Here is a 22,320-nt window from a genome sequence, read left to right on the forward strand (position 1 = left end):
AAGCTTCCTCAATGGCTATTCATTAACAGACGGTTCAGCAAGAAAGATCCATAAAGCTGATTACTTGGAAGCAATTTAACATTATCCACCCTGCAATTTGTTTTTGTTCCAATTTTTATTTTGAAGGCTGAATTCCCTCTGCTTCTTGTCGTGCTTATAGCAGACATTGTAAATATCGTTCTTAGGTTCACCAAACAATGAAAATTTCTTAACTGGAAATTGGAACAAGGAAACAAAAACACCAAAATCAACTTTCGTTACAAAACTGTCGAATCAAAAACACCATTAAAAAAAACATAAACACGTAAAAAATTATTCTTTGATTCAATTTTTCGTTTCAGACTAGAAAACCGTTACTTCCAAGAACAGAAAAATCACGGCTGATAAAAGTAGAAGAAGAGAGGCAGACTGAGCATCAGTTTTAAAAAGCTCGATATTAGAAACTTCATGGAATATCAGTTTCAAAGTAATATCTTTCATCATCTGCTCAGAAAATCAAAATGGGGAAATTGTTTGAAAATATCGACCTTTAGAATTCTACCTCCAATTTCTAGGAGATCCAATATCCAAAAAAAAAAAAAAAACCTACATTGAAAGCACAATCAAAGTACCTAAAAAACCTAAATTTTAAAAGATTACCAGAAACCAGAAGCCATCGGGAGGAGTTGAAGAGGGGATTACGATCAGAACCTGTCGGGATTCATGAGTTGACAACAGTTTTGATATTCAGGGGATTGACAGACATGAATTCATCTTCATCTCGCATTCTCCCTCTTATCAACCTCCCGACCAAAGCTATAAAGTAACCCTAGTTTATAAAAACTACGCATAAAACCGAAATGCTTCTCAGCGAAAAGCAAAACCCTAATAAAGAGGAAAACAAAATAGACTAAAGAAAAGCTCAGAACTTCTTAGAGGGTTGTGTTGCCGTCACCGATTCAACTCCGAAAAGCCTGATCTTTGGCACAAAGATGTTCATCACAGCATATACACGCATACTAAACGAGAAAACCAAAAAGAATCGGAAATCAAAGAGCAAAATCACACATCGAAATCATCTAAATATCGCAGAGGCCTGCAAGCATTGAAGTGGAGAATTGGTATCGCACGTCGACAATATTTATAGATGGAGAGAGAAACCCTTAACCCTAATTCCCTAAATCGGCACGTCTCTGATCTATCGTCTAGCCGTCTAGGGTTCCCACTTCCCATTCTCTCACTCTTCTTATCGATTTTTCGCTATACACGCGGGAGTGAAAATCAACCGTTCACTTTATATTTATCTTAAATACTGACCGTCCAAATTCCTGAATAAATTACTATCATGAGTTCAAAGGCGTCGAAAAAGCATCTACCAATACCAGCCCTTAAGATCTCATGTCCTTCCCAACCCTAAGGAGAGCCAAATCTTGACCTTTTACAAAGACGAATTGAGATCCGGATCATACGCACCTAACTTGTTCGTGCTCTCATACTCCTGCACTCACATAAGGTAGTGGGACCCATAGTCAAAAGGATATGTCCGTGTTAGGTTGGACAATGTGAGACATACTCATGTGAGTATGGGAGTATAAGAGCATGGGTAAGTTAGGGATTGTGAATATAGACTTAAGATATTGGGCTTTATCAGCTGAACCAATTCATTTTCACCAAATTCTTGTTTACTATCATGCGTGCACATCTTTTGTGGCCCTGAGATCGGATACATGGCCTTTTTGAGATCCAAGTGTTATAATTTCCTCTGTTTTGTCTCATAGTCTGAGAGCCATCGAGGAGAAACACATGCTTAAAGAGTCTTTTTGACTAATTGATCGTACACACATACGTATGATGGAATCTTGATGCTACAATGAGGTATTAAGTCCATGTAAAATAGAATTTTTATCGTATATTGACATATGAAGTCCACAATACGTATTGTGTGATTAAGAGCTTACGCCAGCTTAAAGCCTTAAACCTTGTATTTATTATATTCAAAAATGGTAAGAAATTGTCATTGAAATTGCATACAACAATAAGTCTTTTTCCAACAAAACAATATAAGGGCTGCTTGTGTTCATTTTTTTTCCATTAATCTATGAGAAAAAACTGGTTCCTTACACCCTTGTGCAATGAATCTCATATATGATATGCTTTTATTTTTTTAAAGTCTACATTAATCATCTAAATTCATACGTATTGACAAAGGTTTTATAAATATATTCACTCCAACCACTATTCTAATGTGTTCACAGTTACGGAATTTTTTAATAATTTATTTAGTCACGTGACAAAATATTGTTGACACGTGAATAGTGGAGTCCGTAAAATTTGAAGGTAGAGTGTAGAGCCCTTACCATAAGTATAAAATTAATATGCCTACTAAATAGGGTTGCGATTAGGTTTAGTTAGGTTAGGGTTTATGAGTCCTGACCTTATGAGACTTAGTAGAATCAAATCAAATCAACCACTCACTCCAACCATAACTCTACCTTAATTCTATATCGTTATATGACAATTGCCACAAATATCTATAGGTTTGCAAGGCTAAGCCCAGTAACTCGAAGGGGTGATTTAGTTGGTAAAAGACCAACACTTCCACATAATAGGTCAAAGTTCGAATATTCTCGTGGCCAATGGTGAAGCCACTTTCTATATTAATTACAGGGTAAATATTACTTACCTCCCCTCTTAGCTGGACAAATAGCACTTACACCCCTACTTAGTTGGATAATATCACTTACCTCCCTTCTTACCTAGTAAATATATCAAACACCTCCCTCCTGTTAACTTTTTCGGTTAAATTTATCTTTTACTGTCAAATATTTTTCTAATACCCCAAACTACCCTTGGCTAAAAAAATATGTTTTTTATTTTAACTTTCAATTACCGTAATTACCCTAGCAATTAAATACTAAATTACCTCAATTAAAATAATTGTTAAAAACTAACACACCATAGTATCCAAATTATATTTAATTATTGAAAGTGGAACATAACCCCACAAGCTGGCCCGGATGAACCTTAAATCTAACAAAAAAGGTCGAGCTCAGTCTAGACTTAATCTTGACACAACACCCCATTAGTGCCATTTTGACCTATCCTTCTTTTTTTTTTTTTTTTTTTTTTTTTTTTGGCATGACCTTTGACCTATGGTTGAAGACATAATTTTGGGACTGGATCTTATTTGGGTTCAGGGTTCAGGGTAGGGGACCGGCTGCGGTCTCACTTATAGCATAAGGTCAGAACATCAAAACATTTTCTCAGCATAAGTTGTTGAGGGAAGGCGACTTAAGAAAACTGTCCCGATACAGACTACGTTTGTTTTTTTTTTTTTTTTTCCAAAAAACAAAAATAAATAAATAAAAATTAACCCTCGGTTTGCACTTTTTTATTTTTTATTTTTTATTTTTATCTTTTTTCCTATTTAGACGGAGGAAGTCAACAGTCAAAATTGAGAAATCATCTCCTAGTAGGACTAGAATTGACAAAGGAGAAGCTGAATAGGAGATCTCCACTCACCTATATATGTCTGTGCCCACCAGGCTCTCCCTGCTTTTATCTAAACACTCCGAGAACAGTTCAAGCTTCTGCAAGTTATTTCCAACTGCTTTTTCTAGCTTTGTCTGCACTTTCCTTCTATCTCTCACTCGACCAAAGCAGCAGCCATGTTTCTTCAACGAGGGCTTCGTTGTCTCAAGAAGAAGCTCTGTCTCGGCAATAAAAGGGTACCCTACAAGAGAATACCAGAGGAGAAAGAAGAAACACGAGTTACAGTCCGAAAAGGGTATATTCCTGTAAGCGTTGGAGAATTTGAAGAAGGCAATGAGGAAGGGAAGAAATACATGATTCGAATTGAGTATTTCTGTAATTCAACATTCATAGCTTTGATCAACAAGCTATGGGAAGACAAAGATTTAGATTTGGATTTAGAGGACGATGTCAAGGGACCCATGAAGCTTCCTTGTTCGCCATCAGATTTCGAGCAGATTCTGGATGCCTGTGATCTCCAAGAGAAGAACCATTATAAAATTGATCCTTGGAGGAGAAGCCATTATCTTTTTTCGTAGAGGGGAGAAGCCATTACCACCAATGACGATTGTGGTGCTTCTTTATTTTTTTTCCTTCTCTTCTTCTTGAAAGAAAAGGATTCTTTGGTTCTTTTTCTGTAAAGTTTACAGTTTACACTTCACAGACTGATATTGTTTAATGTAAATCAGTTAGCTCAAACAACTATTTGCAGCATTCAAAGATAAATTTTTGTTTGTTAAAAAACCTTAGTTTCAATTTTCGATTGATCTCCATTTCTTCTTTCCTTCCAAAAAGAGAGAGACATACAATTGGTGAGGTAGTTTATGAGAAGTCCAGTATTTAAGTAAGGGACATTCGTGATTTTTTTATTGGAGAAGAGGATTTTATATATTGGGATGTGAGTATTGCATGTATAATATAAGGCAAGTTTTTCTCCTGATCCCAAAGAAATTCCAAATCTTGCCTATTACTTGAAGGTATTAGTTTTTTTATTAACTGAGCCGCCCCTTGGGATTGATAATGGTGAATTTTTCTTTTTCCTGTTGAGAATCAGGCGATAAAAATTGAGTACTCTACCATAGAAAGGAGATAAAATTGAGTCAAACATTGACTCGGCCTATCTTAGTTGCCTAACATTTGAGTTTGAGTTGATATAGGATTTGGAATTTGGGTTTTATTATTGCTATATGGTGAAAGTATTTTTCTTTTGGAACATGGTAGCTTTATCTTAGGGGATGGAGACTATTACATATACCAAAGGGAGCGTTCAATCGATGACCTCTTCATTGACTCTTCATTACGAGGTATTACCAACTGAGCAACCCTTTGATGGCAAAGATTTAAGTTTTAATGCTTTAAAAAACGTGATAAGCCCCATTACTAACAGAATGGATTAAAAGTTGGTCCGCTATAAAAATGATCGGAAATGAGGTAAGCAAATCAATTCTCAACCTATGTTCCTTTATTGTTTGGCACCTTTGGATTGCAATAAATAACAGGATTTTTGGGAGAAAACAAACTACCCCAAAAGAAATTATTGAGGCAGCCAAAAAAAAACATGCTAAATTTGATACAATCAAGACTACAGGAAGTGGGGAAGTGATAAATAATACTCAACCTGATGAGAATCAACAGCAATGGGAACCTCCGCCTCAAGGTAAATTAAAGTTGAATTCAGACGTGTCTTGGTGTAAAAGAAGTGGCAAATGTGGTGTCGGCTATGTTCTGCGAAATCATAAAGGAGAAATTTTACAGGCAGTCTCTAAACCGGTGCTATGCAACTCAGTGGTGGAAGGGGAAGCTCTCGCTATGAGAGCTGGATTGATGTTTGCACTTTCGAAAACCGTAATCATCTTTCTGGTAGAGTATGATTGTAAAATACTGGTCCAATACATAAACAGTGATTCTAGCTCCCATCCCCTATGCTTAGCTCCTCTGGTGGAAGATATTAGGGAGTTAAGCTCATCTCTCTTCTCGTGCTCCTTTTGTTTTATTCCAAGAGCGATAAACGCAGTTGCAGATGCTCTTGCAAGGAGGGCCCTGTTGATCCCGTGTACGACCGTTTGGCCTATTTCCATTCCTTGGCTTCAGTAGTTATGCTCTCCAGTTGCCTAGGCTGTTTCGCGGGTTTGTTATTTCTTTCTTTCGGTTAATGGAAATTTCTTACAAAAAAAAACGTGATAAGACTAAGTATTATAGAATCTTTTGGTATCAATTTTTTTTTTTTTTTTTTTTTTTTTTTGGGTATGTATTGGATATCTATTATAAAATCTATTTTCACTGAAAATAACAAAAACAAATCTTATAATTATAATATATCGTTTGAAGTGGTTTTTAACGAACTAGTGCTAACATGATTTAAAAAAACACTGTAAGAACATAATTTACGCTGTGAAATTAAAAAAACATATTCCAAGTAAATTATATAAATCTTCTTCTACCATAAATACTAACCCAGAATAAAAAAAAACTAATCAACCTCTCAACATTACTAACTCATCCAAGTCTGCTGGTAAGCCTAAGAGAGGACGCCCAAAGAAAAAAGACATTGAAGCTGCTATGATCGACCTCTGTGAAGTTGCTATTCACTAGGAAGCTATTGATCAAGGGGAACATTTTTTTATCATTGGAACCCGTGGAGACTGGGGTGTACCAATCCCACGGAAAACCATGAAAACCCTTAGTTGGAACTGTCATGGCCTAGGGAATCCACGGACATTTCGAGCATTCCGAAACTTACTGAAATCAGATTCCCCTGATGTTGCATTTGTGATGGAGACTAAGTGTTGTACTGTGAGGACTGAGAAAGTTAGGAGGTCTATTCATTTTGATAATTGTTATGCGGTGGACTCATGTGGTTTATCTGGAGGTCTAGCTCTGTTTTGGCAAAATTCTTTGAAGATTGAAGTTGTGTATGCTAATTGTAATTTGTTGGATTGTGTTGTAATTTTTTTCTGATGATAGTAAAGTGATGTTTACCTATGTCTATGGTGATCCAAATAAAGAAAAAATAGGCAAGCTGTATGGTATAAATTAACCAACTTGGGTCATAATCGAATTGATGATTGGTGTTGTATAGTTGATTTTAATTCACATGTTAATTGGTTTGAAAAGAAGGTAGGCAACCGAGAAGGGACGAGGGACATGAGGTATTTCCAATACATGCTTGACAGGTGTAAATTGATGGACTTGGGAGCTAATGAGCCGATGTATACATGGAGTATCTGAAGGGTGGGAGATACCAATATTACGGTTTGGTTAGATCGAGCTCTAGCCAACCCTTCATGGAGAATGAGGTCTGAAAATGTTGTTGTATTTGTTAAACCCTCCTATGTTTTAGATCACAACTCAATCCTTGACTTGGATGGTGGCTTATCGCACGGGCCTAGGCCTTTTCGCTTCGAAGCAGCCTGGTTGCGGCATCCTCAATGTAAGAATGTAGTTGTAGGAGCATGGAAAGTGAAACAGCATGGTGATCCATATCAAGTATTGGAGAAGAAACATGTGAAGTGTAAGGAAGAGCTGAAGATTTGGAACAAAGAATCCTTTCGGCATATTCAACAGAAGATTGCCAATCTAAAGGTATACATTTTAGCACAGCAAAGCAAGCCAATAAATGAACATAATGTGGTGTTGGAGCATGAAAAGCAGCTGGCTTTGGAGGAGGATCTCAATAGGGAGGAGATAAAAATCTTGCATCGATTGGCTCAAAGAGGGGGACCGCAATTCAGCATTTTTTTCATACGGCAACAGTTCAAAGAAGACAAAAGAATAGGATTCTTAAGCTGAAACTTGAGAATGGTGAATAGATCATGATACTGGACAATGTTTTCTAAGGATACTATATCCCCCAACCAGTCAGCTTAAGGGTTTTCTCAAGGATATTATATTCCCCAACCAGTTAGCTTCTGTTCCTAGTCGTCTGATACTAGACAATATTTTTATTGCACATGAGTTTTTCCATTATATAAAGCACAAGAAGAAATGTGAAATACCTCGGATTTCTAACCCATTAGCCCGTGATTTCAGGACCGCGAATCCGGGCCTCGAGTCCTCAACAACTGTGGACCATTTGATTCGAGCCCGAAGGTTACCAAGATGACCTAATGATCATGGATAAACCTAGTGATGATTTGATAACTCTCATGGAGTTTAAAAGAAGAAAGAAGATTAATCACGATGGTAATGGAGAATTCGATTGACGCGAATAAGGTATCAAATCGAAAATCATCGAAAGACCTTTCCAACAAGCGAAAAATCACTAGAATCGGATTCCGTTTGAGGGTCCAACCATGGACCAGTCGGTTGGGCCGATTGGGTGAACCAACCCCCCCACCCGATTTTCTATTTAGGGGCAAAAATAGAATTCCGGGTTTTTGAACCCTATTTTACGTTATAACTCACACCTAACCGCATCTCTTTATGCTAGAACGAGGTTGACGCTGCGGAAAGAGGAGAAACCAAGAAAAAAGCGGTTTTCATCCTTCCGAATGTGTTTTGTGATTCGAATCTTCGTGAAAACCTTAGGAAATGTAAGATTTATTTAATCATTCTCTTAAACACAATTATGCGGACAACTCTCTTCTCTTTATTCTTGGAATTGTGGTTGTGGGAGCATGTTAGGGTTATTGTTACCTTTGTTTTCTTGTTTTATTATCCCTTTCTAGTTTAAGAGTAATGTTGAGTCCCCTTGCGAAAGATTTTGCATTTTGACTCTCCGAGTCACCCACGGGTGATTTAGGAGAGCCAAAATTGGGGGTTTTTTTTTTTAATTTATTTTTTATTAAATCTAAATTGAATTGGATCAAATTGAAGACAATCTTATGACATTTCTATTGTCAATAAGACTTTTCTAAGGTTTTTTTTTTAGTTTCGACTTCGAATTGATGGCGAATTTATAACTTTTAGCCAATTTAGATTAAAAATGCGAGTTAAAACCTAGTTTTCCGTTTGGGTTTTATGGGAAAATTTTGAGATATTTCTCTAAACCCAAATTAACTTCTATTTTATTTTTGTTAATCCTCTTGCATGATTAGGATAAATTATCTTTTTGTCACCTTCTTGTGAGGGGAATTTTTTATCCTTGGAGGAAAGAATCCAGTTGAAAGGTGATGAATAATTAACCACATTATATTTAATTAATTGTTGTTATTTTCTATTTTTTGTTAAATATAAATTGGTGTAATTTCTGTTTATCTTACTATATTTGTGTGTGACTTTGCACGAAAGGATGGTAAAAACTATTATTTATGATGTTACTCTTTGCTTCTAAATCTATTATTATTATTATGAGAATGAAATTTAAATGTATGTGAAAGGAGAGGGGGAATATTATTATTTTCTCTGCCTATATTTTCCACTAAGGTTGTAGATTCGCCATTACCCTAGTAACCTTATGTGGTACCATTAAACCCAATTGCATGATTTATAGATTTATATAATTAATATAATGATTTTTCATCATATTTTATATTTTTTATCCCTAAAACTAATCACATTGAATAGGAAAAATTACTATTTTGTCCAAAAAGAAAATTTACTAATTTTTTATACCCATTGACGTTTTCACTATCATATTTGTATGGTCAATATTGGGGGTAAAAATGTCCAAAGAGATGAAAATTTTACTATTTTAATTAGTTTTGTATATGCAAACTCAATTTTAATTAGTTTTGTTAAGTGAAACATTAAGTGGTTACTTTTGTAAAAGGAACCTAAAAGTAAATAATTACATAATTTTCCCCAAAAACATCTATCAATGCCAGCCCTTAAGATCTCATGTCCTTCCCCTCCTTGAGGAGAGTCCAAATCTTGACCTCTTACAAAGAGGTATTGGGATCTAGACCGTATGCACCCAACCTGCTCGTGCTCTCGGACTTTCACCCTTACATGAGGTAGTGGGACCCACAGCCAAAGGCTCTACCTGTGTTAGGCCGGACAATGTGGAACCTAGGTCCATGTGAATGTAGGAGCATGGCAGCATTGACAAGTTGAGGGTAGACCGGTAGAAGATATGGATTTGAGGTATTGGGCTTTATTAACTAAACCAATCGTTTTTCATCAAATTCTTATTTACTATGGTGTGTGTACATCTATTGTGGCCCTCACATCAGATACATGACATTTTTGAGATCCAAACATTATAATCCTTCCTTCTCTCTTCCATCTTTGTAATCATAGTCTTGGAAAATTCTATAACACTAAAATAGAATTGACATATGAAGTCTAAAATACGTAATGATGATCAAGAGCGTACGTCAGCTTAAACCCTGTATTTATTATATTCAAGGCTGCTAAGAAATTTTGTAAGAATTGCATACATAAGTCTTTTTCCAACAACAAACAATATAAGGGCTACTCCATCTTCATTTTTTTTATTCATCTAATAAAAAAAAAACTGATTCCTTTCACCCGTGTGCAATGAATCTCATATATGATAAGTTTTTTTTTTTTTTTAATTACTAATCACATGTGAAATTTCAAAGGCTACATTAATCATCTAAATCCATACGTTAATACGTATTGGCAGTTTGGCACACGTTTTATGAATATATTGACTCCAACCACTATATGACGGGATTTTTAACATTTTATTTAGTCACATCACAAATTATAATAAGAATTTTTTTTTTTTTGGTAATAAAGATAAAATAAATAGTTTGACATGTGAGAATAGTGGACTCCACAAAATTTGAAGGTGGACTATAGAGCACCTACCATAAGTATAAAATTAATATGCCTACTAAATAGGGTTGCGATTAGGTTTAGTTAGGTTAGGGTTTATGAGTCCTGACCTTATGAGACTTAGTAGAATCATATCAAATCAAACACTCGATTCTAGCCATAATTCTGCCATAATTCTATATTGTTGTAGTACATTTGCCACAAACATCCTATAGGTTGGTAAGGCGGAGCCCAGTCTAGTTAGACTAAGCCAAGGCTAACAATTAATCTTGACCCAAAACCCTATTAATGCCATTTTGACCTACCGTTCTTTTTCTTTTCTTTTTTTCTTTTTTAGGTATGATCATTTTTTTTATTTTTTTTGGGATGAGGTTCATCCGAGCCAGCTTACGCGTACCACGATTACATCCTCAAGGGAGATTTTATATATATAATTAATGCCACCGAACGGGTGCGAACCTAAAACCTCCCCTAGGGAAGTTGGGCCTTTAAGCGCTTTAGTAACCCATTGATCATTTTGACCCATTGAGTGTGAATCATCTCCTCTGACAGGAGCATTCTGTACTCCCCCAATGGCTTTACAACCATAAACTATGTGGCCAGTGTAGGGTTGGTTGAGTGGTAAAGATCCGTACTTCTCATGGAGAGGTATTGGGTTTGACCCTTGCGGATGGCATTTCAATTCCAGAATTAAAAAGCACCAGTACCAAAAAAAAAAAAAATATGAGACCCACAAGTAAAAAATAATAAAATATTTTGTTTTAAAAAACCATCACCCTAATCTTGTGGGCATTACAATAATTTGTGGTCAATAACCATCAGATCCGGGGAGATAATCTGGATTCTCATTAGAGTCATAATTTTGAAACTAGATCCTATTTGGGTTTACGATAAGGGAGAGGCTTGGTATAAAGCCTAGGGTCAAAAATCAAAATATCTTCTCAACAAAAGTCATTGAGGGAAGGCGACTTAAGAAAACTGTCCCTATACAGACTATGTTTGTTTATGCAAAAGCCTTCTAACCCAGGGTTTGCATTTTTTTTATTTTTTATTTTTTATTTTTATCTTTTTTCCTATTTAAACGGAGGAAGTCAACAGTCGAAATTGAGAAATCATCTCCTAGTAGGACTAGAATTGACAAAGGAGAAGCTGAATAGGAGATCTCCACTCACCTATATATGTCTATGCCCACCAGGCTCTCCCTGCTTTTATCTAAACACTCCAAGAACAGTTCAAGCTTCTGCAAGTTATTTCCAACTGCTTTTTCTAGCTTTCACTGCACTTTCCTTCTCTCTCTCTCACTCGACCAAAGCAGCAGCCATGTTTCTTCAACGAGGGTTTCGTTGTATCAAGAAGAAGCTCTGTCTCGGCAATAAAAGAGTACCCTACAAGAGAATACCAGAGGAGAAAGAAGAAACACGAGTTACAGTCCGAAAAGGGTATATTCCTGTAAGCGTTGGAGAATTTGAAGAAGGCAATGAGGAAGGGAAGAAATACATGATTCGAATTGAGTATTTCTGTAATTCAATATTCATAGCTTTGATCAACAAGCTATGGGAAGAGAAAGATTTAGATTTGGATTTAGAGGATGATGTCAAGGGACCCATGAAGCTTCCTTGCTCGCCATCAGATTTCGAGCAGATTCTGAATGCCTGTGATCTTCAAGAGAAGAACCATTATAAAATTGATCCCAGGAGGAGAAGCCATTTATCTTTTTTCGTAGGGAGGAGAAGCCATTACCACCAATGACAATTGTGGTGCTATTTTGGTGCTTCTTTATTTTTTTTTTTCTTCTCTTCTTCTTGAAAGAAAAGAATTGTTTGGTTCTTTTTCTGTAAAGTTTACAGTTTACACTTCACAGACTGATATTGTTTAATGTAAATCAGTTAGCTCAAACAACTATTTGCAGCATTCAAAGATAAAATTTTAGTTTGTTAAAAAACCTTAGTGTCAATTTTCGATTGATCTCCATCTCTTCTTTCCTTCCAAAAAAGGAGAGACATACAATTGGTGAGGTAGCTTATGAGAAGTTCAGTATTAAGTAAGGGATATTGGTGATTTTTTGATTGCAGCTGAGGATTTTATACATTGGGAAGTGAGTATTGCATAGATAATATAAGGCAAGCTTTGCTCCTGATCCCAAAGAAATTCCAAATCTTGTCTCCTACTCGAAGGTGTTGGTTTTTTTATCAACTGAGCCACCTTGGGATTGATAATGGTGAATTTTACTTTTTCCTTATGAGAAACTGGTGATAAAAATTGAATACTCTACGATAGAAAGGAGATAAAACTGAGTCAAACATTGACTCGGCCTATCTTAGTTGTCTAACATTTGAGTTTGAGTTGATATAGAATTTGGAATTTGGGTTTTATTATTGTTATATGGTGAAAGTATTTTTCTTTTGGAATTGGTAGCTTTATTTTAGGGGATGGAGACTATTACATATACCAAAGGGAGCGTTGAATCGATGACCTCTTCATTGACTCTTCATTACGAGGTATTACCAACTAAGCAACCCTTTGATGGCAAGGATTTAAGTTTTAATGCTTTAAAAAAGATAAGACTAAGTATTATAGAATCTTTTGGTATCAAATTTTCATTTCGATTTTTTTTTGGGTATGTATTTGATATCTATTATAAAATCTATTTTCACTGAAAATAACAAAAACAAATCTTATAATTATAATATATCGTTTGAAGTGGTTTTTAACGAACATGTGCTTACATGATTTAAAAAACACGGTAAGAACATAACTTACACTGTGAAATTAGAAAAAACATATTCCAAGTAAATTATATAAATCTTCTTCTACCATAAATACTAACCCAGAATAAAAAAAACTAATCAACCTCTCAACATTGCTAACTCATGCAAGTCTGTTGGTAAGCCTAAGAGAGGACGCCCAAAGAAGAAAGACATTGAAGTTGCTGTGATCGACCTCTGTGAAGTTGCTATTCACTAGGAAGCTATTGATCAAGGGGAACATTTTTATCATTGGAACCCGTGGAGACTGGGGTGTACCAATCCCACGGGAAACCATGAAAACCCTTAGTTGAAACTATCACGGCCTGGGGAATCCACGGGCAGTTCGAGCATTCCGAAACTTACTGAAATCAGATTCCCCTGATGTTGCATTTGTGATGGAGACTAAGTGTTGTACTGTGAGGGTTGAGAAAGTTAGGAGATCTATTCATTTTGTTAATTGTTATGCGGTGGACTCATGTGGTTTATCTGGAGGTCTAGCTCTGTTTTGGCAAAATTCTTTGAAGATCGAAGTTGTGTATGCTAATTGTAATTTGCTGGACTGTGTTGTAATTTTTTTTGATGATGGTAAAGTGATGTTTACCTATGTCTATGGTGATCCAAATAAAGAAAAAATAGGCAACTTATGTGGTATAAATTAACCAACCTGGGCCATAATCGAATTGATGATTGGTGTTGTATAGTTGATTTTAATTCACATGTTAATTGGTTTGAAAAGAAGGGAGGCAACCGAGAAGGGAAGAGGGACATGAGGTCTTTCCAAGACATGCTTGACAAGTGTAAATTGATGGAGTTGGGAACTAATGAGCCGATGTATACATGGAGTAACTGAAGGGTGGGAGATAACAATATTACAATTTGGTTAGATCAAGCTCTTGCCAACCCTTCATGGAGAATGAGGTCTGAAAATGTTGTTGTATTTGTTAAACCCTCCTATGTTTTAGATCACAACTCAATCGTTGACTTGGATGGTGGTTTATCGCACAGGCCTAGGCCTTTTCGCTTCCAAGCAGCCTGGTTGCGGCATCCTCAATGTAAGAATGTAGTTGTAGGAGCATGGAAAGTGAAACTGCATGATGTTCCATATCAAGTATTGGAGAAGAAACAAGTGAAGTGTAAGGAAGAGCTGAAGATTTGGAACAAAGAATCTTTTGGGCATATTCAACAGAAGATTGCCAATCTAAAGGTATACATTTTAGCATAGCAAAGCAAGCCAACACATGAACAGAATGTGGTGTTGGAGCATGAAAAGCAGCTGGCTTTGGAGGAGAATCTCAATAGGGAGGAGATAAAAATCTTGCATCGATTGACTCAAAGAGGGGGACCGCAATTCAACATTTTTTCATGCGGCAACAGTTCAACGAAGACAAAAGAATAGGATTCTTAGCTGAAACTTGAGAATGGTGAATAGATCATGATAATGGACAATGTTTTCTTAAGGATACTATATCCCCCAACCAGTCAGCTTAAGGGTTTTCTCAAGGATATTATATTCCCCAACCAGTCAGCTTTTGTACTTAGTCGTCTGATACTGGACAATGTTTTTATTGCACATGAGCTTTTCCATTATATAAAGCACAAGAAGAAATGTGAAATCCCCCGGATTTCTAACCCGTTAGCCCGTGATTTCAGGACCGCGAATCCAGGCCTCAAGTCTGCAACAATTGTGGACCATTCGAGTCGAGCCCAAAGGTTAGCAAGATGACCTAATGATCATGGATGAACCTAGTGATGATTTGATAACTCTCATGGGTTTTTAAGCCCTATTTTAAGTTATAACTCACAGGTAACCGCATCTCTTTATGATAGAACAAGGTTGAGGTTGCGGAAAGAGGAGAAACCAAGAAGAATAGTGGTTTTCATCCTTCCGAAGGTGTTTTGTGATTCAAATCTTCGCAAAAACCTTAGGAAATGTAAGATTTATTTAATCCTTCTTTTAAACACAATTATGCGAACAACTCTCTTATCTTTATTTTTGAAATTGTGGTTGTGGGAGCATGTTAGGGTTATTATTACCTTTGTTTTCTTGTTTTATTATCCCTTTCTAGTTTAAGAGTAATGTTGAGTCCCCTTGCGAAAGATTTTGCATTTTGACTTTCTGAGTCACCCACGAGTGATTTGGGAGAACCAAAATTGGGTTTTTTTATTTTTATTTTTATAATCTAGATTGAATTGGATCAAATTGAGGACAATCTTATGACCTTTCTACTGTCAATTAGACTTTTCCAAGGTTTTGTTTCGTTTCAATTTCGAATTGATGGCGAATTTATAACTTTTAACCGATTTAGGTTAAAAATGCGAGTTAAAACCTAATTTTTCCTTTCGATTTTATAGGAAAATTTTGAGATATTTTTCTAAACCCAAATTAACTTCTATTTTATTTTTGTTAATCCTCTTGCATGATTATAATAAAATATCTTTTTGTCACCTTCTTGTGGGAGGGAATTTTTTATCCTTGGAGGAAGGAATCCAGTTGGAAGGTGAGGAATAATTAACCACATTATATTTAATTAATTGTTGTTATTTTTTATTTTTTATTAAATATAAATTGATGTAATTTCTATTTATCTTACTATATTTGTGTGTGACTTTGCACGAAAGGACGGTAAAACTATTATTTATGATGTTGTTCTTTGCTTTTAAATCTATTATTATTGTTATGAGAATGAAGTGTAAATATATGTGAAGGGAGAGGGAGAATATTACTATTTTCTCTATTTTATATTTTCCACTAAGGTTGTGGATTTGCCATTACCTTAGCAACCTTATGTGATGCCATTAAACTCAATTGCATGATTTATATAATTAATATAATGATTTTTCATCATTTTTTATATTTTTTATCCCTAAAACTAATCACATTGAATAGGAAAAATTACTATTTTGTCCAAAAAGAAAATTTACTAATTTTTCATACCCTTTGACGTTTTCACAATCATATTTGTATGGTCAATTTTAAGGGTAAAAATGTCCAAAGAGATGAAAATTTCACTATTTTGGTTAGTTTTGTAAATGTAAATTCAGTTTTAACTAGTTTTGTTAAGGAAAACATTAAGTGATTACTTTTGTAAAATGAACCTAAAAGTAAATAATCATATAATAATTTTTCCAAAAAACATCTACCAATACCAGCTCTTAAGATCTCATGTCCTTCCCCTCCTTGAGGAGAGTCCAAATCTTGACCTCTTACTAAAAGGTATTGGGATCCAGACCGTACGCACCCAACCTGCTCATGCTCTTGGGCTTTCACCCTTACATGAGGTAGTGGGACTCACAGCCAAAGGCTCTACCTGTGTTAGGCCGGACAATGTGGAACCTAGGTCCATGTGAATGTAGGAGCATGGCGGCATTGACAAGTTGAGGGTAGACCGGTAGAGGATATGGATTTGAGGTATTGGGCTTTATTAACTAAACCAATCATTTTTCATCAAATTCTTATTTACTATGGTGCGTGTACATCTATTGTGGCCCTCACATCCGATACATGACATTTTTGAGATCCAAACGTTATAATCCTTCCTTCTCTCTTCCATCTTTGTAATCATAGCCTTGTAAAATTCTATAACACTAAAATGGAATTGACATATGAAGTCTAAAATACGTAATGATGATCAAGAGCGTACATCAGCTTAAACCCTGTATTTATTATATTCAAGGCTGCTAAGAAATTTTGTAAGAATTGCATACAGAAGTCTTTTTCCAACAACAAACAATCTTCTTTTTTTTCATTCATCTAATAAAGAAAAACTGATTCCTTTCACCCGTGTGCAATGAATCTCATATATGATAAGCTTTTTTTTCGTTTTTAAATTACTAATCACATGTGAAATTTCAAAGGCTACAGTAATCATCTACATCCATACGTTAATACGTATTGGCACACGTTTTATGAATATATTAACTCCAACCACTATTTTGCATTTCTCCATATTACGGGATTTTTAACATTTTATTTAGTCACATAACAAAATATAATAAGATAAAAAAAAAATTTGTGGTAATAAAGATAAAATAAATAGTTTGACATGTGAATAGTGGACTCCACAAAATTTGAAGGTAGAACCATCTTCCCTGATGGGAGCGTTTTGTGCTCCCTTGATGGCTTTACAACTATAAAAAATGTGGGACCCACAAGTAAAAAATAATAAAACATTTAATTTAAAAAAAATCATCACCCTAATTTTGTGGGTCTTCCCTGTAATTTGTGGTCAATAGCAGTTAGATCGGGGGAGATGATCTGGACGCTCATTAGAGTCATAATTTTGAAACTAGATCCTGTTTGGGTTCACGATAAGGGAGAGGCTTAGTACAAAGCCTAGGGTCAAAACATCGAAATATCTTCTCAAGAAAAGTTATTGAGGGAAGGCGGCTTAAGAAATATGTCTAGAGACGGACATGTTTGTTTATGTGAAAGCCTTCGACACTGGGTTTGTCCTTTTTTTATTTATTTATTTATTTATTTTTATCCTTTTTCCTATTCAAACGGAGGAAGTCAACAGTCAAAATTGAGAAATCATATCCCACTGGGACTTGAATTGACGAAGGAGAAGCTGAATAGGAGATCTCCACTCACCTATATATGTCTATGCCCACCAGGCTCTCCCTTTTATCTAGACACTCAAAGAACAGTTCAAGCTTCTGCAAGTTATTTCCAGCTTCTTCTTCTAGCTTTCTCTGCACTTTCCTTCTCTCTCTCTCTCTCTCTCACTCGACCAAAGCAGCAGCCATGTTTCTTCAACGAGGGTTTTGTTGTCTCAAGAAGAAGCTCTGTCTCGACAATAAAAAAGTATCCTACAAGAGAATACCAGAGGAGAAAGAAGAAACGCAAGTTACAGTCCCAAAAGGGTATATTCCTGTAAGCGTTGGAGAATTTGAAGGAGGCAATGAAGAAGGGAAGAAATACATGATTCGAATTGAGTATTTCTGTAATTCAATATTCATAGCTTTGATCAACAAGCTATGGGAAGAGAAAGATTTAGATTTTGATTTAGAGGACGATGTCAAGGGACCCATGAAGCTTCCTTGCTCAGCATCAGATTTCGAGCAGATTTTGAATGCCTGTGATCTTCAAGAGAAGAACCATTATAAAATTGATCCTTGGAGTAGAAGCCATTATCTTTTTTCGTAGAGAGGAGAAGCCATTACTACCAATGACGATTGTGGTGCTTTTTTTTCATCTCTTCTTCTTGAAAGAAAAGGATTCTTTGGTTCCTTTTCTATAAAGTTTACAGTTTACAGTTTACACTTCACAGAGACTGATATTGTTCAATGTAAATCAGTTAGTTCTAACTTTTTTTGGGTCATAAACAGGAACTGAACTGATAAAACATTTCTTATTCTTCGATAACAAATTTTAGTTTGGTAACAAACTTAGTTTCAATTTCGGTTGATCTCCATCTCTTCTTTTCTTCCAAGAAGAGATATATAATTGGTAGGTGAGGTAGCTTTGTCAAGTATTTTAGTAAGGCATATTGGTGAATTTTTTATTCGATCAGAGGATCTTGTATATTGTTGTTCCTAGTCCGAAATTCCAACTCTCGTCTCTTATTTAGAGGTGTTGGATTCTTATCAACTGAACCACACCATGGGATTGATTTGGAATTTGAGTTTTATTATTGTTATATGGTGAAACTATTTTTTATTTAGAGTTGGTAGTTTTATATTAGGGGATGAGGACTATTACATATACCAGAAGGGAGTATTGAATCGTTGACCTCTTTATTACTAATTAAGCAATCCTTCGATGGTAAGGATTTAGGTTTTAATGCTTTAAAAAACGTGATACAATTAAGTATTTTAGAATCTTTTGGTATCACGTTTTAATTTTTTATTTATGTTTTTTTTGGGTAAATATCACTTATCTCCCATCTTAGTTGGACAAATAGCACTTACACCCCTTCTTAGTTGAAAAATATCACTTACCTCCCCTCTTACTTAGTAAAAATATTAAACACCTCCCCTCTATTAATTTTCTCAGTTAAATTTAACTTTTACCGTTAAATATTTTTCTAAAACCTCAAACTATCCTTGTTAAAGATTTTTTTTTATTTTAAACCCTGAATTACCATAATCACCTATTAGTAGTTAAACTATTAAATTACCTTGAATTAAAATAATTATTACAAATCAAAACACCATAGTTAAAATCTAAATTATTTTTAATTATTAAAAGCCCAACATACCCTTTTTTTAAATTAAAAAAAAAAAAACTTATCGAACAATTAAAAAAACACGTACTACAATCAAGTAAAATTAAAAAATGCAATTAAAAAAAAGAGGGTATGTAGATAAAATTAAATACGTACAACTATTTTGGGTTTTTTTAATTTTTAATTGTTTGATAATATTTAAAAAAAAAAAGGATATGTTGGGCTTAATAATTAAAGATAATTTGAGTTTTAACTATGGTATATTGGTTTTTAACAATTATTTTAATTAAAGATAATTTAGTATTTTAACTGTTAGGCTGATTACAGTAATTTAAGGCTTAAAATAAAAAAATATTTTTAGCCAAAGGTAGTTTGGAGTTTTAAAAAAAAAAAATTAACGATAAAAGTTAAATTTAACTGAAAAAGTTAGCAAAGGGGAGGTGTTTGATATATTTGTTAGGTAAGAGGGGAGTTAATGATATCATCCAACTAAAATGTGGTGTAAGTGCTATTTGTCCAGCGAAGAGGGGAGGTAAGTGATATTTACCCTTTTTTTTATTGATGATTTTTTTTGAATATGTATTTAATATCTATTATAAAATCTATTTTCATTGAAAATAATAAAAAGAAATCTTATAATTATAATATATCGTTTGAAGTGATTTTAATGAACATGTGCTTATATGATTTTAAAAACACGGTAAGAACATAATTTACACTGTGATATTATAAAAGCATATTCCAAGTAAATTATAAATCTTGTTCTACCATGAATATTAACCTAGAACAAAAAAAACTAATCGGCCTCTCAACATTGTTGACTCATCCAAGTCTGCAGGTTAAGCCCTAAGAGAGGACACCCAAGGAAGAAAGACATTGAAGCTATTGTGATCGGCCTATGTGAAGTTGCTATTCACTAGGAAGCTATTGATCAAAGGGAACATTTTTTCACTGGAACCCTTGGAGACTGGGGTGTACCAGTCCCATGGGAAACCTTGGAACTGTCGTGGCCTGGGGAATCCGCGAACAGATTGAGCATTCCATAATTTACTGAAATCAGATTCCCCTGATGTTGCATTTGTGACGGAGACTAAGTGTTGAGTTGTGAGGGCTGAGAAAGTTAGGAGGTCTATTCATTTTGATAACTATGCGGTGGACTCATGTGGTTTATCTGGAGGTCTAGCTCTGTTTTGGCAAAATTAAGCCTAGAAGTTGTATTGAACAATTGCATGGATCCATCCTTACATGGTATTCTCAAAAGTTGGGAGAAATTCCTTTTGAGTCCAAAGATCAAAGTCGTGAAGTCTTTTGTCAAGTCTTCTTCTTGTGCTAGCACCTATGGCTATCAAGGAATGAAATTTTTTTAAGGAAAACAACATATGTCCTCAAGAGGTTGCTCACAAAGCTAACAGGGCTTTTTGAGAATTTTGGGAGGTTAATGGGAAGCCAAGTAGGATGGGCCATGATGATTCTCCTTTTCATGTATTGCAACACGGAAAAAAAACAACATATCTCCTCAAGAGGTTGCTCAAAAAGACCGAGTGTACTCTGATTGTTCTTCCAATTAAATGAAATCCTTAAAAAAAATAGAGAAAAAAAAGTAAATTAAAATTTTATATAAAAAAGGATTCTTAATACTGATGCAAAAATAAAAATGAACTCAAGGTATTGGACTTTGCAACTAAACTAATCCCTTTTCACCAAATTCTTATTTACTAGTCAATGCAGGGTTGGTAGAGTAGTAAGATCCATACTTCTCAATGAAGATGTTATGAGTTCGACCCTTGCAGACTACAAAACTCCATCTGAGGATGTAATCGAGGTGTGCACAAGTTGGCCTGGGTAAACCTCAGACACACAAAAAAAATATATTATTTACTATGGTGCGTGTATATCTTTGTGACACTCAAATTGGATACATGACATATACGAAACACATGCATAAATGTTCTTTTTTACTAATTAATCGTTCACACATATGATGGAATATTGATGCTAAACAAGGTATTAATTAAGTCCTTGTAAAATAGAAATTTCATGCTTTATCAGCATATGAAATTCCCAATACATACTGGTGATTAAAAGCCTACGTTAGCTTAAACCTTATATCTACTATATTCAAGGATGCTAAGATATTTTCATAAAGATTGCGTACAATAAAAACAACAATATGTCTTTTTCCATCAACAACAATATAAGGACTATTCGTCGCCATTGTTTTCCATTCACCTATTAAAAAAAACTGGTTCCTTCCACACTTGTACAAATTTTAATCACTATGTCAAATTTTAAAAAATACATTGATTATCTAGATCCATACGTATTGGCAAAAGTTTCATAAATTTGTTCACTCCCGTCACTATTTTGCATTTTCCCATAGCTATGACATTTTTAAATTTCATTTAGTCACATGACATAATGAGAGAGAGATTTTTTCTAGGTAATAATAAGAAGATAAATAGTTTGACATGTGAATTGAGGACTCCACAAAATTTGTAGGTAGACCATAGAGCCCCTACCATAAGTATGGAATTAGTATGCTTACTAAATAGGGTTGCAATCAGGTTTAGTTGGGTTAGAGCCCCTACCATATCAGGTCAAACACTCAACTCTAACCATGACCCTGCCCTAATGCTATATCATTGTAGGACATTTGCAATAAATATCCTATAGATTGACAAGCCGAGCATAAATATCCTATAGGTTGGCAGGCCGAGCCAGTTTTAAACGGGTTAAGGCAAACACTTGACCCTAAAACCCTATTAGTGCCATTTCGACCTACCTCAAAGTCACAATTTGGAGACTAGATCCTATTTAGGTTCAATATAAGGGGTATACTTTGATTTAAAGGTCGCGGCGCTCACTTGTACTCTTGAGGTCAACGCATCAAAACAGTCTCTTAGCAAAAGTTGTTAGAGGTAAGGCTGCTTAAGAAAACTGTCCCAACTCAAACTAGGTTTATTTATGCAAAAAAATCCTTGGACATTGGATTAACCTTTTTTTCAATTCAAACGAAGGAGGTCAATAGTCAAAATTTAATCTCTTAGTTGGACTAGAATTGACGGAGAAGCTGAATATACCCTTCTGAAGAAGGATACCTGAAGAATTTGAAGAAGACAGTGACGAAGGGAAGAAATACATGATTTGAATTAGAGAAATTCTCTAATTCAATATTCTTAGCTTTGATCGACAAGCTATGGGAAGAGAAAGAT

The 22,320-nt window shown here is 35.0% G+C and overlaps 3 non-coding genes across 3 annotated transcripts; all 3 read right to left on the reverse strand.

Annotated features, from left to right (window-relative positions):
* Positions 1-409: 409 nt before the first annotated feature.
* LOC149013246 (small nucleolar RNA SNORD36) lies at positions 410-489 on the reverse strand. The gene has a single exon (XR_016174166.1). It is a non-coding gene; the product is annotated as a small nucleolar RNA SNORD36 (small nucleolar RNA).
* A 190-nt stretch (positions 490-679) lies between these two features.
* LOC149013247 (small nucleolar RNA snoR14) lies at positions 680-764 on the reverse strand. Its single transcript, XR_016174233.1, has one exon. It is a non-coding gene; the product is annotated as a small nucleolar RNA snoR14 (small nucleolar RNA).
* A 133-nt stretch (positions 765-897) lies between these two features.
* On the reverse strand, positions 898-987 carry LOC149013248 (small nucleolar RNA U61). The gene has a single exon (XR_016174239.1). It is a non-coding gene; the product is annotated as a small nucleolar RNA U61 (small nucleolar RNA).
* Between the last annotated feature and the right edge of the window lie 21,333 nt (positions 988-22,320).

Source organism: Hakea prostrata, chromosome 6 (genome assembly GCF_041222555.1).
Source record: "Hakea prostrata isolate BN-2017 chromosome 6, UWA_Hpros_2, whole genome shotgun sequence".
NCBI classification, from domain to species: domain Eukaryota; kingdom Viridiplantae; phylum Streptophyta; class Magnoliopsida; order Proteales; family Proteaceae; genus Hakea; species Hakea prostrata.